The sequence below is a fragment of the Thunnus albacares genome, chromosome 4 (genome assembly GCF_914725855.1).
Source record: "Thunnus albacares chromosome 4, fThuAlb1.1, whole genome shotgun sequence".
Classification (NCBI taxonomy): domain Eukaryota; kingdom Metazoa; phylum Chordata; class Actinopteri; order Scombriformes; family Scombridae; genus Thunnus; species Thunnus albacares.
The window spans coordinates 26,923,120-26,943,164 of NC_058109.1; positions in this window are offsets into that span (position 1 = coordinate 26,923,120).

Consider the following 20,045-nt stretch of genomic DNA (forward strand, 5'->3'; position numbering starts at 1 on the left):
CCGCTGATATAATAAACCTTTCAATACACAGAAATAAATCAGTTCTTCATACCGTTCAATTGTTTGCAAATTCTCAAGGACAGGGGGAATATTAATATTCTATTACAGGCCAAGAGGCAACATATGAATGTCAAGGAGGGCACATGGGCACTTCACATTCACATTCAGTGGATTTGAAACAAGATTAAAGAGAGGCATGTGTGATTTGCAGCTCGTCCTCAGCCCTGCATGTATTTCCGCAGGATGGATCTCTCAGGGCACACCAAGCAAAAAGTGTCTCTGAGCTGCCAAGAAAGCTGTAACTGAGCTTCACGTTTTCACATTCTTGAAGACAATCACTGCAGAGAGGCATCCAAAACACGCTGCAACAGTCAATCAAATGTTTGTGCAGTTCTCCTCTCACAGTTTTCTTTTCTGACCCAACTTCTCTCTGCTCTGTTTGTTTGAGGTGTGTATTAATTTTTTTAGTTACAGTACCTGCCCTCATGCAGTATTGCCTACTCAGAAATATCTTCCTCATTAATTTTTGGCAAACAGAAATTTAGTTCCACAGGCTGATTAGCTTTGGGAAAACATTTCTATATACCTTGCACTTCTGTCTATGAGTTTCTGCATAAAGTAAAAGGAGGGAGTTATAATAAGTAGGAGTGATGTGGTTATATTTGGCTTTTTAAAGAGAAGCAATTATCCACTGCTAATGCGTGCCTACATAGCAGAACGGAGACTTCACCTTTCACATTCTGCCCTGGCAGAACAGTTTGAAATAACAGGGTGCGAGTCCAGACCCTAAACTTTCTGGAGCCCAGAAAGACAGACTGGTTTATTATTATTAAAATTTTTGGTTCTCAGAATGTTCTAGGATAACATCCTAAAAATGTTTTGTGACAACCTACTTAAAATATTTAGTGATAATATTGTTAGAACCTTATGTCCAAACTGTTATAATTACTCAATTTATGACCCAAAATGCAGGACACAGACAGAAGCAGTTCAGAAAAGGGTTTATTGCAAACAGTGTGGTTGAAGAGTCCAATATAGGCACGGGGCAGAGGGTGGCAGACAGAGCAGTTGGAGCGGAGCAGGTGAGGGGTTCGGTGTTGTAAAAGCAGGTTGGAGAAAAGTGTTTTTAGCAGCGCAGAGCAGGCAATGAATTGAGGGTCCAAACCAGAGAGAGGTGATGAAGATGAAGCTGTTTGTGGCTGGCAATTGAGGCAAACTGGAGTGTGAACCGCATGGTAGACTGAAAGATCTCGCAGAGTCTTGATGGATGAGCCGGGGTTTTATGCTACAGTGGATTGTTGAGTTGATTAGGTGATCAGCTGCAGGTGCACTGGTTGAAGACTAGGAGAAGGAAACCAAGTGGCCACGTCCAGCATACACACACACAAACACACTGGGGACAAACCCACACACAAGGGAGGGAAAAACAGTGGAGAACACAGGGAATATGGGAGAGCTAGTAGCATGTTGTTGTTGACTGTGTGGAATGCAGCACTGAGATCGAAATTCCGTGGGTGTCGTTGAAAACCTTAACAAGAGCAGTCTCAGTGCTGCGGTGTGGTCAAAATCCTGACTGGAAGACATCAAAGCAGTTGTTTAGAGCCAAGAAGCAAAAATGGGAGGTTTGATATGGGCCTATAATTGTTCATTAGTGGGGTATCTACATTGTTCTTTTTTAAGAGTGGCTTGATGATGGCAGTTTTCAGGGCCGATAGAAAGACACCAGAGAAAAGAGACTATAAGAAGCTATTTGACCATCCAACAAGCTGTTCTGAAGGCGTATACCGGCCCCTTTGCAAATGAGCACAAAAGTGAATGAGTCCACTAAAACTGATAAAAATAAACAAAGACACAAACTACCTTGATCATTTTATAAGCTAACTTGGTTGGTGGTAGTAAGAATGGAGACATCAGCTAGCTACCCAGCTACAGCCATTCAAAATAGTGACAGAAAAATAGCAACATGGATGAGATTGGAGCAGCTAGACAAGTTGTAAGTCCACATAGAGAAATAGGAAGTCTTAAATTAATATATTTCTTTAATCAATGTACAAAACGTAAAGTTAACTGTCTCTACCAACCGTTATCACAGCCTTTGTGTCAACCAATTTGGTGGGACAAATATATCACTCACTACAGATTAGTTAGGGCAAATTAGCTAGCATGAATTCAATGTCAGGCTGAATCAATGACGTGAAATTAAATGGCAATTCAGTCTGATTATCGGGCTACACTGTAATGGCTGATAGTTAAAAGTTGTTGTGTTTGCTACTTCAAAAAGGCACTGCACAGTCTTCTTGTGGAAAATCTTGCCTCAAATCTGCTTCCACAATAGAAAACAAATGTAGACAAAATGCAAATTAGTCCCCTAAACAATAATGACTATTAATAAAAGATTAACAAAATACAGAGTAATGCATTCAAGATACGGACTTTTTCTTTTAATAAAAATCTGTAAATAAATAAAAGTAACCAAAAAAAACCCATCACACTGGATTTTTAAGATAATTGTTTTTTCCCCAAAAACAATAGGGTTTTCAATCTTGTAATGTGTAGAGCAACAATATAATTAAAAGCATTGAAAAAAGAAAATAAATCTTTATGAGAAGTGCAAATAGGAAACAGAATAATAACAGACTTGAACAAATCAGACAGAAATGTAACTTGCTTGTTTGGATGCCTCTGCTTTGGAGTGATTCTGTATGAATGATGTTGTATTTTATAACCTGATGTGATGCTGTTTTTGTTTGGAGACTCTTGATATATTTGAGTTTGATGTCCAAGTGACATTCTCTGACTGATGTGGCACTTCACTGACCCTCCAGACACTTCATTTGATGAGAAGCTCTTATCTCTGTTGATACAAAGCCCTCAAATGAAGAGCTACATAAAGAGGTTTTGAAGAGGCTGTGTGTCATCCACACTGAAAATGACTTGGCTGGCTCAAACACCGACACACAGACAGGTTTTCAGCAAAACTTTGCCTCATTTCTTGTGTTGATATTTTTCATTCTTAAATCATTCAAGTCAGTTTCTGCCCACCGTTGCAGAACAACAATCATTGTGATAGTGTAAGTCCAGGCCTGTTTTGAAGCCATGATACCAATTCCGCCTCCTCCTGGTCTTTCTTTTAAACTTGAAGAATTGATCCATCCATTGAGCCGTGGGGTGTTCTGGTTATCGTCTCTTTATTGTCTCATCCCGCAGACCCTGCCACACAACTCCATTGTTCACTTATCACTCCTGGACTGCTATGTGGGTCAGGGTTACTCACTCGAGCTGTTCAGTTTGCCTCCGATGCCACCTGATCTCTGCAGTGGACATTTGGGAAATAATATGCCTCTGCTGTTGTAATTTGAGTGGAACGTCCCCTGCAGCCTGTTACCAGTAACCCTGTAAGACCGCAGGATGCAGAGATGAAATGACGACCGCAGACAGAGTACTCAGGATCTTCCTGCTCTTCTTTAACCTGTGGCCTACTTTCAGTTAGACAAAAAATGACGCTGCCTCTTTGGTTTGATTGTTTACACAAGTTTCAACACGATAGAGAAACTTCAAAGCCAGCGAATAGAACAGAATGTTGCATGCGGTTACATCACAAATGTTGATATAAAACTAAAAACTAACTTGCTTAAGAACTTGCTTGAGATTTGACAGACATTTAGTGAACAGCTGAATATTTGAATGTATCAGTTTCTCTCTCTGCTGCATATTACCAACGAATTCCAAAAGTCTTATTATGCTCAAAGCTGCATGTTTTGTCTATTTTTAATTAGTTTTTTTGTCAAATATGTACATATTTCAAACAAACTTCAGTTTTAAAAATCATCAAAATAGGGGAGCAGAATGGCTGGATCTTGAACAGTAGTTGTAGGGTGCTGATAAGAGCAATGTTCCTTGTTGTCTACACTGCTGAATCATCATTTTCTGCAAAACACTGCTGTTCAGAACCAGGTATTCATCAAAATACCTGCCTCACAAAAGCAGCGGCAAACAATAGACATGACAGAGTACGTTGGAGGAAGAGCAGCGTCAGCACTAAAGCAAGCAGTAAAGCTAACGTTTTCAAACTTATCTGCACTTTAAGAACCGTGAGACATGAATCGCCCTCAACAATGACCGTCCGAAACCCCTCTGCCCTCGTAAAAGCCGACAGCCATGATGGACCCAAGAGAGACTGTAAACACAGACCGTGTGGAGCTGAATGAGCTGAGGTGACATGACATACCAACCAGTCAGTCAGAGCAGCAGGTGTAAACAGCTCAGGTTTCAATACAGTGTTTGGTGCTCGTCTCTCTGACTGACAAAGAGAGCTTGGAGCAGCTGAGGGTCATTAGGTCAGCAGTGGTGATGCTCTGAAGGTCAAAGAACACAAAGTGATCATGACAGCAATTACTGCTCTGTGTGGCCAAATGATCATTCAGTGTATTGATTATCTTTGGAAGTTTTTTTCATTAAGAGTGATCAACTGGTATTGAGAGATGTCCCTTTTGTTTTTAGTGATTATGCATATTCCTAAATCCCAAACAATACCTAGACTAACATATTTTGCTGTGTTTCAATGTGGGTATGTGAAATTGAAGAGTAAACTTGTGAAGATTCAGAATCTGTAGTTTGTATGATCCCCTATCTCATCTTCTAATAAACAATGAAATACTTTTCATATGCATCCTTTTTAAAAGGAATGATTTGACATTTTGGGAAATTATGGGCTCATTTGCTTTCTTGCTGAGAGCTGGAAGAGTAGACCTGTACCACTCTCATGTGTGCACTTAAAAGTCCCCCTCCACTCAAAAATGTGTTTTGCTTATTGTTACTTCATTCTGATGTTTGAGCTTCAGTGTGCAAAATGATGTTCGTGTTGTACGTGTAGAGTTTGACACTAGAAGGCTGTTTTCACCTACTGAAGTAGAAAGTTTCTCTGTGCTCACTGAAAATCTGAATTTAAGGTACCTATGAGCATGATTTGCGACATCACCACATCATTACACAAGTATGATGTGGAAACTTGAAACTTCACAGAGAATAGACTTTTTAGTGAAGTAGGATCCAGCAGTTAAACTTTTGAAATGAAAAATTATTTGCATATTCACATATTCTGTTTTTTTTTAATGAAGGAGAAGGAAGAGATGTTATTTTAAGGATTTTAACAAGACAATCAATCTTTTTTGTGGGAGAAACCATACTAGGCAGAAATGATTATTATTAAAACTAGAGTGTTTCATATACTGTACAATATGAAAATACAGAATAACACATACATTTTAAAATGACAATTTGTGGTTTTAGAGGGAGTGATGTGGTGCAACTCTGGGTTGTCATTGTGTCTGGGCTGCAATGACAACCCATAATTACAACACGAAACTCCCCGCGAAACCACATATTGTCATTTTCACATCTCAGTTTCTGTAAAGATTGATTATTATTATTAATTATTGACCTTTACAGGTGTTAGTAGGTGTATTTTGTAACTTGGGACGGAGCCAGGATAGTTTCCCCCTGCTTCATCTTTATGCTAAACTAAGCTAACCATCTCCTGCCTGAAATGTATTAACTTATTAATAGACATGAGTTTGGTATCGATCTTGTCTTGTAACTCTCTGACAGAAAGCAAATAAGAGCATTCTCCTAAAATGTTAAACTAAAAAATGACTGATTTTGTGGAGAGTTACATGCCCATAGGCATAGATTTGGATATGGAGAGTACAAACATTTAAGAGTCATTTTAAAACATTTACAGGACTTTAATGATAAATTAAATTAATTATTATCAATGCAATTAAAACAAAATCAAAAGACAAACTAAGTTGAAACAAATTTAAATCAAATTGAATATAATTTTCTGATAGATAGATAACACAGTCTTGTTTCTTCAGCTGTGAATTGTGTTGGAAAATAGAGTGTTTTGATCCTAGTTTCACACATACATACATTTCATTTACACCTTGTCCTTAGTGATTGATACTTCCGTTACAAATGATGCTCAGGAGAGCATCAGTCACTACTTTACTGTGGGTCAGCCTTCATCTAATTACAGGCAGCAGGAAACAGGATCTGTAAAGTGTTTACAGATACAGTACATGCACACATCATGGGTCTGTGCACACATCTTCACACTTGAACTGAAGCTCACACAGACACAAGAGGATGGTGTCATGTTAGGTCACTGTGCAACCATAGTGTGTCTCTTGGGGATTGCTCTAGAGGGCAGGAGTTTCCCTAATTACACTACAACAACAGAGTGGGCGATATCCACAGCATACAGTCTCTTAATGGTCTCACTGAAACACAATTAAACTCCAAGCAAACTTTTAACATCAACTAACAGGTCTAACTTAGTTAGAATTTCATGAATTAGTTGTAGGGACATAGCTATCGATCTTGGCTCCTACGTGAACTCCCACATTAGACAGATAGATAGATAGAGGGCTTAGCTTTGTTTGTGCGCTGATATTTTGGTGTTATATCAGATTGTGGAGAAGAATCACTGACTATCAAAAACTCTGGTGAAGCTTAAGAAATTGTTTGGTGTTGGGAAGATGCCAAGAAGAAAAGTCAAAGAAAAAGCAATTCAAAGGGATTTAAAAAATCAATGTTAAAACCTAGAATGCTTGGAGGATGCGGACATAAAAGAGGACAAAAGGGATTCAAACTGAAAAAAGATTCTTGGAAAGCAAGAATAGCTCAAATTGTCAAAAGGCAGCAGTTCTGTGAAAATGATATTGGAGTGTTCTGGCAGCACAAACAGACTGCAATTATCAGAAGTTACTCAAACCAGGGACAAAATAGTCTCTTATGTTTTGGGATCAATATAATCTTAATCAATAACATAATATACTGCTCAGTTTTTGTGTAAGACATGTTTCAGAGATGATGCTTGTGCAAAAGAAAATGTTAGAGCAGTATGTGACAATGTGCTGATTCAGTGGAAGGAATGGAGAATAATTAGTAAAACCTTGATTCAACAATAGCTAGAGGCCAGTAAATGGATTTTATTATCTTTGGAAAGATGCCAGGTTAGGATGCAAGGTAAGCTAACTATATTGTGGATTCAGTTTCATATTTTGATATATAAGAGGTATTGATCCTAAATGTTGAAATAATTCTTTAATACAGATGTACATTGTGACATTTAAACACTGTCACAATGTGCAGCAAGTTGGTGAAAAATTACATAATCTGGAGGAAAAATTATCTAATGCAATATAAATGGTAAAACTAATCAGGCACTTGATTAAATTTCATAATTTATTTTTTCTCCATCATTTCATCCATCATCAATAGTAGACCTGCATGTTGACATTGATTTTAGTATTATTTTACCATAATCTGTGTAATGTTGTAATGAGAGTAAAACCAGATCTGAGGAGAAGATCGTGTTGATGTTTCACAAATTGCTGAACAAATAGTTCAACCCCCACAAACAGCATCAACAGCCTGCCCTCATGTCCTTGAGCAAGACCCTTCCTGCAGCCCACTCCAGACGACGATGTCAGCTAAATGCATAATGTGCCCTTGAGAAAGGTAGGAAAAGATTCCCTTTCGACAAGAGGGATCAATTGTTCAATAACGAACCTCAAACCCAGGTGAAGATTGGAAATAGCATTTTCATTGACCAGATAATTCAACTGCCCTGCCACAAATTGAATTGTCAGTTGATGGGACATCCAGTTTAGACAGTTAGTTCAATTGATAGGAAATAATGAGGAGAGAAAACCAATCGACCACATGTCAAGTCAATTTATTTATAGAACACATTTAAAGACAGCAAACGTTGACTGAAATGCTGTCAGAGAAGCTCAAACTCATTAGACAAATAAAATGAATGTAAATGTAATAGAATGTAAGGAATCATGATAAGATTCAAGACGTGAGAAGACGTGAAGTGCAGAGGAGTGATTGGAGAGCATTTGGAGGTGGAACAGTGGCTGAGGAGATCAAAGATAAACTGCTGCCAAATCAGTAGTGTTGTAAAAACAAAAGAATCTTAAAATCAATGCTGTGTTTGAACAGAGGTCAGCACAGAGGAGAGGAGTGATTGTTGAAGATCCTTGTTGCTGCACTTGGTGCATTTTCAGTTGATCAGTTGAGATATGCGGAGATAAAAAGCATGTGAAACAACCTCCAAGTCCCTAAACGAGTTAATTTGTTTTATTCTTGTAAAACCTAAGGTAGAAAACATGACACATTTATTTATTTATCCAATTTTAAGGTAGAATCAAAAGGGACACCTAGTTTTCTTGTACACATGTTGACATTTGAGGCCCGAAAATGTCGGTGAAACGTCTGAAGCCATTAGAGAAACTGAAACTGAAAATCTTCATCTTACTCTTGACTAGCAATCCCTCATCACCTAAAAGCTGTCTAGGAGACGCCGCGCAGCTCCTGAAACCATATGGTATGATGTACTGGCCCGGAGTGAAGGAGTCCTGAGATTTTTAATGACATACCATTCCCACACACCTAGTGCTACAATATGGAAGGGTGTGGATTGAATTGAATGTATTTCATGTCTCAGCTGAAACACCATGTGTCTTTTTCACCACCGTCTCCTTAACCAGGCTATAGAACAATTGTGTTAATGTCATGACTGACAACTCACACAAGTCATATGGAAATTGATTTTTCTCTTTTTTTGCTGTGAAATTATGTTGCATACAATTCAGCAATGAAATCTATTTGTCAGATACATGATGACAGACTCGGCATTATGGGCCTGACAAATCTTCCATCTCAGTTCAGACATGATGTGTCTCCATGAAACATAAGCTCATATAAATGTCAAACCTGCACTCAATCTCATTTATTAGGTGCCATCATGTTGGTTTGGCCATTAATCGGAGCATTAACATATTACCAAGTGCACTTCTCTTTGTCTTTGAATAGAGGTCTGTGTTATTATGTGGCAATAAATAACACCACCTCTTATTATTCAGATACTCATCTCTTTGATAAATTGATGTGTGTGTGTTTCTGGTGTTCGGGGAGCTTCATTATTTGCTGTCACCTCCTTAATGGAAATGTGCCTTACATTTCCTTATTTGTCACATCTGTAGTTTACATAAAATTCACTTGACAGCTTGATGGAAACACTGTACTGTGGGAAAGTAATATCAAGCCCCATTTCACAAGGAAATGCTCCGCACTACTAAGCATGCAATCTTAGTAGCTCAGATTAGAAACACAGGCATTATTTATCGAAAAAATGGAACAGTTCTTTCAGATCTAATTTCAGGGAAGTCTTATATCTTGTTACTTTTTCTTCTGCTGTAGCTTCTGACTTATTCCTTTCTTATGTCACCCTTATTTTTACAAAAATGGCTTTTCACTCTCTTTGTACTCATTTTAGGGACCTGTCTCCACAGTGATGACACATGAATTGATTGGTCTGAATAATCAACCCTGACTGCTAGTGGTGGAATAAGTACTAAGATATTTCACTTAAAGACACAGAAAACCCATCTTCTCAATTGGCTTATTACTATGACAGGTGGGGTCCTGTATGAACGCACAATTTCAGTGTTTTTTTCATGTTTGATATTGCTGTATTTGTGTTTTTGTCCTTTGTTTGGTTTGAAATGGTCTCAATTGGACAAAGGTGATGTCACATACTTCTGTGTGACTTCGACAACAATTGAATCAAAAACATTAGAGGCTCATTTGCTTGTGTTGTTAGGCTACTGTCAATCAAATCTAACCAAACCACACCCAGGCAATCCTGATAAAGCAGATTAGCTGAGTTTTTGACTCTTAATAAATACTCATAAAAAGTCAAAATTTCATTGCTGCTTATTTAAACATGATTATTTAATGTTGTAGAGAAATACTTGAGACCAAGATTTCAAAAGCTTTAAACACAAGTATGAATACAGATGAACACAGTGTAAAAATACTTCATTACAAATAAAATGTTACTTGAGTAAAACTACAGACGTATTATTAGTGGAATGTCCCTAAAGTATCAAAAGTTAAAGTACTCTTTATGCAGAAAAATGTTCCCTGTGACTGATATATTGCTAAAAATTACATTATTAGATTCTTTTAAATACTGTTGCATCAGTGCATAAGCTGCATTTAACTGTTGTAACTAGTAGAGTTGGAGCAGGTTTTAACCACTTTATGTATAGTTAAGTTTAGTTCAGTGGTGTTGAAGAAATTATTAATAGTGTGATATTGAAATGGACAAATAGAGGTCTGATCTGTTCATTCAAACCTCAAGTGTGAGGTCTATTAAGACAAGTGCTTGGAGGGTCTCAGCTGACTCTGCAGAGGGCAGGGAGGATGTTATAAAGTGAAGATAACATCAAGCTCACACAGTACATTTGCATACAGTACCAGAATTGAAACTTTCTCTCACAAGTGGGTACCAACCGGGGTCAGAGCCCCTTCAAGCAGTTATAAGATAAACCAGAGGGATTGTGAGATGATTAATGGACTACGAATGAAGAAAAAACAAAGTTCTGTTGCATTTTTCAAAAACCATATTCTTTCATTTTTGCCTCTTTGGCCTCAAACAGTTATTTGAATGAAAACATTTGAGAAGTCTGAAGGCTGGTCTCTGGTGGAACTACTGCAACTCACAGACATCACGAGAAGGCACCCCAGTTAGACACTGCATATTGGTAAGGGGTTGGAAAATACTGGTTTAATCTTTAACCATGCATTATGTATTTTATAAGATTGTCCCATTTTTTATGTAAAATCAATCAATAACCAGCAACTATAGCTGTCAAATAAATATAGTGGAATAAAAATTACAGTGTTTCCTTTTGTAATGTAGTGAAGTAGAAGTATAAAGTAGCACAAAATAGAAATATTTAATCAATGAATGATTTGAGCCTGGTTTTACATTTCAGAATATTTTATTATTACAAAGCGAAATAATCGCCAAATATGGATATGCATCTTTGGATATCTGATCTGAAGCCAGCAGCAGGCTACCCACCCACCTTCCATCGATAAAACATGGCTGACTCTCCGTGTTGTTGCAGGTCAGCACTCAGAGAGACAGCACAGCACCATGGATTCAGTTACACCACCTCTACTCTCCACATCCGCTCCCCCCACCCTGCTTCTTCTTCAAATGACGACACGATGTGAAAAGGAGGCCCCTGCTTATTTTGTGAGGGGATTCTTCGAGAAATGTTCCCCATCAGACATTTAATGTGCTCCTCTAGCTGCAGGACCAAATGAATTATTTATACTCAGCACTGTTTCATATAAAATATACTTTTTTACCTGCTGTCATGGCCATGTTCTTGGAGGTGCTGTGAGGACTTTCAAAAACAGCCTATCGCTTTCTCTGACTCTGACGTAGGCGTATATGGTGGGAAAACTGCACATTTCTGGGTACCTTCTACCTCCAGAGACCATTTTCAATTATTCTGTCTCTAGATAAAGAAAGAGAAATAAGTGTTATGGTGTATGGTTATATATATATATATATATGTCTAGATTATAAAAAATTAATTAATTGATCACCCAGGCCATTATATTCCTCATTACAAAACATGTTCCACATTATTAAAGAAGTTTGTCACAGTTTGATTGTTTTCTTGGCTGCTGGATGATATTACATTTTATATCTCATAATTCAATACCAATGAACAATTCAGTTATGAAGAAGCCAGTTACAGAAATGTAATTCCATCAGGAAATATTGTATATGTGATTTTTTTCACTGAGTCAAACTTTGATACTAATTACTTGATCACTATGGGGACCAGTGGACATAAGATACAATGACTGTCGACCTCTGTTCGCAGCACATTCAGACCCGATACAACAATGACATCACCAACAGTGGTCTTGTGGGACCTTGTAGCAATTAGCAACTAGCAGGAAAATATCCCAGATTATAATTGCACGCATGCAGACAGCATAAGCTTCAGGGTAATCAGCCTTTTGATTAGAGCGACAATCTAAACAATCAGTGCCCGAATGGAGTTTGGAGAACAGAGGTTTTTGAAAGGATGACTGTTCCTGTAACCTCTCATATACATCCCTGGAGGATGAGCATAGACGTGTTTATGTTGTTTTGATTCTCTGTGATTGTTCTGGAGCAGCTGTACAGCTGAGGTCCAGCACACAAACTGCTGGCTCACTTATGAGTCTGAGGCTTGTAGACGCAAAGAATAAAGACAAAATGAAGAGTAGCATCTGCTCACCTCATCTCAGAGTCCTGCACTGAACCAAGAGACATTGTTCTGTTTCTGAAGCTTTCAGAGGTGTACTCGCAAAAATATGTGAGCCTCTTCGTTATCAACGCGGTTTGACAAAAGCAGAGTTGAAAGCCTGACAACTCAATCGCAGCTTGTTGTACTGAATAAACTGCTAATGTCCTGTGATGCATAAGTACATCCGACAGTGTTAATAGTGCCATGGCCAACCTGTTTCTGTCAAGAGCAATAATACAGGACAATAACCAATGTTCTCTTAATGTGAACAACTTGACTTGATATGTGGGTACATGGAGGTATGGTGGAAAATTACTGATATCAAACTCAGGTGATGTGACTGCATTCAGCACCATTTGCAGATAAAGAACCCGGTACATATGCAAAGTATGAGAGAAAAAGAAATATAAATATAAAAGAAGAAACCAGTGATTATAGCATAAGTCCACTGTCATTTCCTTTTATTTCTTGGTTGATGTTAGATGTTAGAAAATAATTGCTGAAAACATGTGAAATGGTGGCTCAATGATGTAGAGGGGTGACTAGCATGACTACTCCCCCTCCTAACACTGTGTAAGAACTAGAGTGTCTTAGCATCAACTGGGTGTGTAGTAGGGATGTGCAGAGGGCCCAGTATTGTATTTGTATCTGTATTTGTTTAGGCAGAAAAATTATTTGTATTTGTATTTGAATAAAAGTGGAAAGAGGCTTAAAATCCTGTTTTTGTTTTCATGTCGCTTTTAATTTTGGAAAATTAAAGTGCTACAATAAGTGTTCATGAATAAACTACCCTATGAAGGAGGTCCCCACACCGGGTCTCGAACTGAAGTCTTCCATATCATAGATGACTGTGTTGACTACTGAGCTAAAACTTTACTCATTGTCTTATTGCAGACAGACCTGTAGGTATTTATACACCCATAACACAGAGACAGCACAAATTGTAACGTATTGAGAAGAACTTCAAAGGCGATTATTGCTTTGCACTTTTCATTTATTGCCTATTTTTTATGACCTAACTTTGTGTAAAAGAGAAGGGGAACAACAGGTTATGGAGAGTCCCTTGAGAGCACTTTGCCTGTCAGTAGCTCTGCTTTATCTCTAGCGAACACCAACAACTCCAGGAGTGATGTCCAAATCAGGAAATGTGTGTCATGTAGCAGGTGGATGTGACTTCCCTTGTTGAGACCTGTTTTAAATATTTGTATGAAATAAATATTCGTAAAAACCCACTATTTGTGCTTTGCCGAATAATGTATTTGTATTCGGGCACACTCGTAGCATGTAGTCAGTTATTAACTAATGACAGCATGCGATTCTTTCATTGCAAGCTTAGCATTAGGATCCCAAAGTATACTGCAGTCAAAACATTAGATGTAAACTCTCTGGGAAGATAGAAAAGTCTAAAGTTAACTATGAGATATTCTAGGTTAGCAGAGCAGTGCCTCTCTATTATGGCACTGTCCGTGCACCAAGCCTTGTTAACATAAGCTTGCGTGTCTGCCTGGCCTAACTAGTCATTTAAGTTACTTTTTTACTGAAATAAGTCTACATTTACCTACAAAATATGTGCTGAATTAAACAGTGGCTCCTAGCGTTACTTTATTTTTGAAATATCATCCATGTTGCTTGTCTTACACCTACAAGACCTATTTTAAATTGTATATTTTTTTAAGGGAGTTCAGCATGAGCATTGTTAAATTCAGAGGCTCAGAGGTTGTTAAGTGCCTTCAGCAGACACGCCCCCAGCATTTAAGATCTCAGAATACTGCTTGTTTTTCCATGATTTTGAAACCTAATTTTATATACTTGGTGATTTTTTTAATCAGTCAAATTTGGCTGGGTGGTTTATAAAACATTTTTCTGTGGTGTGAAAAACTCAGAACACATTTATTTTTGCTTCACACAGACCTTAAATATTCATGATATGCAACAATCAAAGTTTTGAGGAAAAAACATCCTTGGGTATTATTTAACAATTTAACAGCAAGAAACTACATCACTCACATGCAGAAGGTGATTGATAAAGGTTGCATGAACCATTAAGTTAAAAAAAGATTAAATTATTATCTCAGCATCCACATTATGCAGGAATTTTAATCATTGGGATTCAGGTCAAAAGCACATTGTGATCTGCAGATCTGATCAGATTACACTGAAAACTGACAGATCCTCCTCTCATAATTACAAGATAGAGCTTTTGTAAATATGAGATGCAGATTTTATATTTGTGAGATCATTTTCTTGTGATTAGGAGATGCGAAGTTATACTTCTAAAATGCTCAGCAGGAAATAAGGTTAATTACTTAATTACTTGAGATATAGAAGTCATAATTGCCTTTTCTTTGATCAATGCAGTGTGTTCCTGCCACATGAATTTCTATTCTATTCTATTCTATATGCTGACCAATGAAAGCTCTTGAAGAGGGCAATCACACACCAGGTCTGAAAAGAGCTGTAGGTCACCAGCTTTAACACGTTATCGTAAATCAGTCATCTGGGGATCTTTTGTTCGGTCAGTATCCTCAGCATTCCTCAGTGACAATGGATTGCTGCCCTGCAGGAAATTATAGTTCATTTGACGGGTTCGTGCATATTTTTGTCGGGCTTTGGGGCGGAAAAGTGAGGGCCACTGTCTGTCAGCGCAGACTGATTGCTAATTATAAAGTTTTATTAGATCTTGTTTCATTATATATAGACATAACTGGTTATTTATCGGTTCAATGTCTCTCCTATAACATGATGTGATTTGAAAATGCTTCCTGTCAGACACGTCATCCCCTTCAGGTTAACAGCACACAAACATAACAGTGCGTAACTGAAATGAGACAATGACAAATGTGACAGCAGTTACTGCCATGAAGCACAATTATTCATTATCATAAAAGCTACTATTCCAGAGCAGACCTGTGTGAGTTATTGTCTCTCACTGGTCTGATTTCCCCTGTGATGATAGACATGGTGATTTATGAGCAGAGGACTGAGATTCTGTTCCAGCTGCTTTGAAGACATCAAACTAAGAGCTTGTTTGCTGAGTGTTTGAAGTAAATTGACTTAGAGAGCAATATGGCAATTTCCAGAGAGATTATATACTTGGCTGCAGTTTATGAATAGTCTTTTAAATTTCGTTAACAAAGTGATTGGACTTTTTGATCTAGTTTCGGCCACATCCATTTCAAGCAGGTGTTTTCTTTTGCAAGATCTATTCTTGCTGCAGCAGACGACATGTAAATATTTTAGCAATCTTTTATAAGCATTTGGAGAATCTGTGCATGAAGAAGCAACCTGAAGACAGAAGACTTGATGATCTGCTCAGATTAGTTTCATTATAATTCTAATGTGGACCAGTTTTATAGATTAAAAAATCTGATGCTAACATGTCATCACTCACATCACATCATTCTGGTCCTATAGCGCTAAGTGCTAGGACAAACTACTGTTCAAACATAGGAAAATTAATGAATATTTGATCTGTTATGATTTGTTAAAATCAAATGTTCTTAAGATGCATTGTCCATCTGAACCTCTGAAGACCCGCCCCTACTCTGTCTCTGAATGGCTCTGACAGTGATATTCTTACCCTCACCCTAACCATCGCACTCCTCATGCCTAAACCTAACCAACGAAGGCAACAAGTACTAGCCAATCAGAGGCAGAGTAGGCCAGGTCTTTGCATTGGTTGGTTAAGGTTGGGTGGGGAAAAAAATACGGCGTCTGACCCACTTCATCAAGCTAGGCTAGGCTGTTGTTGCTCTCTTTGCTAATGCAAAATGGAGAAAACTAGCCAGTTGGATGTGACAGCATAGATGTAAAAATATGAATAAAAGTAAGGGCTGTTTGTAAATTTTTTAAATACAACTGCCACACAGCAAAGATAGCTTGTCACTCAAGTGAGACAACAGAGGAGCTGCGAATCAATAGCATAGTTTAGCATTAGGCTAAGATGATAGCCTTACAATATGTACAAATGCAGATAATAGAACAGAAATATCTCAGTTCTAATCCCATTTGGCTTTTATCTCTGTTTTTTGCCATTGACATCATGCAATTTTTAGCTGTGTCATTGCTCATTTCTGACGGTCCCATGACCAGATTGGCAGAAGTTATTTAGCATGTGATCCTCATGGATGAAGTCTGCTGTAAATATTAATTCTGCTGCTGCTGCTTCAAGGGAAACATTTATCTCTCCTCTGCAGATGTCTGCTTGATATCTGCTATGTGCGGATATTTTCAATGGCAAAAGAGTGAAAGTCTAATCCCACTGGTGCTAGTAATAAGCCGACCTCTGCTTCTGCCAAAATTATTCAGCTAACGTCAATATTTTCCTCCCACAACAATTCACTCTCCTTTTTATTATGCTGTTTAGTGCCTGCAAAGAGCATCTGTCTTTTCCTCTGAGAGGGAACTCAACTATAAAATGAAGAATTACATTTTAACAGACATTTAACTTGATCAATAATTGAAATTGAGGTCATACTTACTGGATACTGCTGCACTTTTAGTATGATGAAGAGTCAAACCTGACACCTGTACAAAAACATTGCAGTGTCTTCAGGGGTCTTTAAATAGCTTGAGCCAGACCCACGCACAGACATTTTGGGGACAGGTGCTCAAGCGAAAAAAAAGGGCACTGATAACTGAATACATGAATTCACATTACACGTCTGTTGGGTTGTCTCATTGCTGAGCAGGCAGCGCAGTGAAGATGCTGCTGCAGTATGAACACACGTACATGCGCGCGCGCACACACACACACACACACACACACATGCACAGTGAGCGGAGGAACCAACCGAAGCAACTTTGATCAATTTTATAATCAATAGGGAATCGATCAAAATCATCAGAACAAATCCTGCAGTTTTTTAAGAATAAAATCAACCTAAACCAGATCTAAATCTTCACTTTTACACTCAGGAAGTAAAAGTTCATTAGGTGGACCTTTGAGTCCTGTTCATCAATAAATTCAAACTCTTTCTCAGACTGGAAACCCCTCAGAGAATAAAAATAAATCAGTCGCGTTGTCCTGCCTCAGCTGGACCAGAGAGGGAACTGCAGACAGAGACAGATGGAAACAGGGGGAAGAGGGAGTCATACCACCTTAAATATGGCTGGCAGAGTGTAATTTAAGTGCAGGGCATGAAGGGAGAGGAGAAAGGGGCTGTAGCTAACAAATGTACTGGACATTGTCTTTAGATATTTGAGAATCCTATATTAGAGGAACAGAACAGAAGGCTTTCTCTGCTGCTTTCAGAGTTTGTGCATGCCACAGGGCTAACATACAGAGTGGACAAGTGGCTCTTGGGGAAATAGACACCACTCTTTCTCTCCATTCAAGCTCAATGACAGTAACTCAAAACCACGGACTGTGTCAGAGATAGGAAGCAGATGGGTTGGCAGAGAGAAGTGAAAGAGGGAGTTTCAAAGAGCAAAACTTCTGATCTTCAAAGGTGAATTGATCTCATACTGATGTGGCTTAGTAATCAGAATGAAGTCTCTCCTTTGACGGTGCAGGTCAGAAGAGCGGGCCTCAGTGAGACAGTTTCTTTCGATCATTTAAACTTAGGCAGAGCTGAAAGTCACTGTGTAAAGATTTCTGCATGGAAGTGTAGTTGTGAGGCAAGGGAAGGGGCAGAGGATGGTGGGACGTTAATAACCAAAGTTATTCCCAGATCAATCATGGACTACCTGATAAAAAAGGTCCGGCCTGATTTGTTGTAATTAGGGGTTTCACTCACTCATCAGCAGACAAGCTGAGAATTGAGAGGAAATAGAGAAAAGAAATAATAGAGAGAAAGAAATAAGAAAAACTGTGTGTGTGTGTGTGTGTGTGTGTGTGTGTGTGTGTGTGTGTGTGTGTGTGTGTGTGTGTGCATTGTATGACAGAGAAAAGAGACAGTGAGGGGAGATTCAAAGCAAATCTCTTGTAACAGTAGTGCATTTCTGTGTTTTAAATGTGGATGTGTGTGTTGCATGTGCGTGTGTACATGAACGTGTGTGCAGGAGGAAAGAGTGATTTTGATGAATGTGTCCTGACGGATGGTGTAACCCCCCTAAGCCTGCCTCCACTTCCTTTCTAGCCCTCCTCTTGAATATTGAGGTCAGACAACCTTTCATATCTGTTCCACACTACAAGGACACAACACAGAGAACAAGTAAACATCTCAACCCCTGGGAATGGTGCTCTTTTCCTCTTTCTACTCATTTAATGGTTCCTATTGTTCACAGAAAAAAAAATCTGAAAATTTACTTCCATGTGCAATTATATTTTTAATGTAGAACATTTAAAACAGCTTGAAAATATTTAGGGCCAATCACGGACAAGAAGACATCATTCCAGTTTCAGTTAGAAATTTGAAATAATGAACTTCTATTATACCCTTCACATAAGGTGAACTTTTAAAAAATACAGTTCCAAAGTGCATCACTCTCCCAGGTGTGATCACAATTGTCCCAGCAGCGTCTGTGATTTTGAGTTTAATCACAGCCAGACAAGTTGTTGCTGAGGTACTGTATCACCTACATTTCAGGTCTGACAGACACAACTTGATCCACGGTTCAATCTCCTCCCGCCCCTTCCCATCTTTCATCTCATGAGGATCAGCAACAAGGTGGAGGTTGGAGGTGAACAACACTGAACCGCTCCCTCCGGGTGTCAGATAACAGGCGTTCGCCTTGATGTCATTTAATCTACTTCCCCCGGCAGCTGTGCAAATTTTGCCCCTGATGAGGGGAAAATAACAACTTCTGAAAAATGTGTTGAGTGAGACATTTTAATAGAGAAGGGTAATGTTCGAGATGTGGATCTTTCACGTCTTCGTCTAGATTACATTTCCCACACTAAATTGCATTTCCTGAGTTATGCAATACGGTTTTGTACACATTTTCAGCATTTTTTCAACACAGGTTTAACATTATCTAACCTGATGTTAAAGGAATTTTTCAAGTTTGTCTTTAAACAACAGTCAGATACCCAAAAGAACATTGAAACAGATTTTGCTTGCTGTAATCATTTCTCCTGTTCATACTGGATATTAAAAAATTCCTTCATAGTGCACTTTCGATATAAGTGATGGGGGAAAAAATCTGCAGTCTTCCTTCTGTGCAAACTGTAAACTGTAAAAGTTTATCTTAAGTGGCTATGTTCCAAAGTTATAGTCCTGCACTTATCTCACAATATATAAGCTTGAGATTAATGTATTTATTTATCTATTTATTTGATAATTTACATTTATAAAGCGGCACATTCTGCCTGTAAACTGATGTGTGCCAAAACTCGTATAAGATAAGAGCAGTGAAGGGATTTGCACACTGTTTTTTTTTTTGTTTTTTTTTTTGCCGGCAGAAATAGAGAACTGACAGATGCTGTTGGCAGATCAACAAAGTGTGGTTTACGGGGGGGGGGGGGGGGGGGGGGGTCTATATGAAGTACTGCTATTTGTTCAACCTAAATGAACTCAGCTAAAGAAAATGAAAAAAAGAAGTCAAGTGTGAGTCCTGGCCAAGAATAGATGATGCCATGAAGAACAGAGGTGCTTCTTCTGGGTGTGCTTTGCTTCAATGTTTGCTCTTTTTTTGTTGCTTTACACACACAGCTCTGTCAGTCTTATCAGCAGGATTCAAGTCTCTCTGCCTCTGCCAGAGGAAATATATCAGCTGTCTGAACCTGTGAGACAGTTCAGACTAAGGAAGTGTCCTGGAGGAGCAGCAGTCTATAAGATGCACACCACGTAATCATAATGTTTTAGTCCCCTGGGCACCTTTGTTTCATGTCATCCCTGGCTCTCTCTTTCTGTCAATATGTCTCATCACTCCCCACTGTGAAACTGCCCAAAGAAGGCGAAATGAAAAAAAAATCGTCTTTAAAAG